Source organism: Emiliania huxleyi (assembly GCF_000372725.1).
Source record: "Emiliania huxleyi CCMP1516 unplaced genomic scaffold EMIHUscaffold_47, whole genome shotgun sequence".
NCBI lineage: Eukaryota > Haptophyta > Isochrysidales > Noelaerhabdaceae > Emiliania > Emiliania huxleyi.
In genome coordinates this window covers 262,652-263,096 of record NW_005198467.1, presented here as the reverse complement: position 1 = coordinate 263,096, position 445 = coordinate 262,652, and positions in this window count along the sequence as shown.

Here is a 445-nt window from a genome sequence, read left to right as displayed (position 1 = left end):
CCTCCGCCTCGCCGTCGCCGCCGCCTCCCTCCGCGTCGCCGTCACCGCCGCCTCCCCCCGAAACGCCCTCCCCGCCGCCCCCCTCCGCGTCGCCGTCACCGCCGACTCCGTCCGCGTCGCCGTCGCCGCCGCCGCCGTCCGCCTCGCCGTCGCCGCCGCCTCCCTCCGCGTCGCCGTCACCGCCGCCGCCATCCGCCTCGCCGTCGCCGCCGCCTCCCTCCGCCTCGCCCTCGCCGCCGCCGCCGTCCGCCTCGCCCTCGCCGCCGCCTCCCTCCGCCTCGCCGTCGCCGCCGCCTCCCTCCGCGTCGCCGTCACCGCCGCCTCCATCAGCCTCGCCGTCGCCGCCGCCGCCATCCGCCTCGCCGTCGCCGCCGCCTCAGTCCGCCTCGCCGACGCCACCGGCGCCGTCCGCCTCGCCGTCGCCGCCGCCGCCGTCCGAATCGCC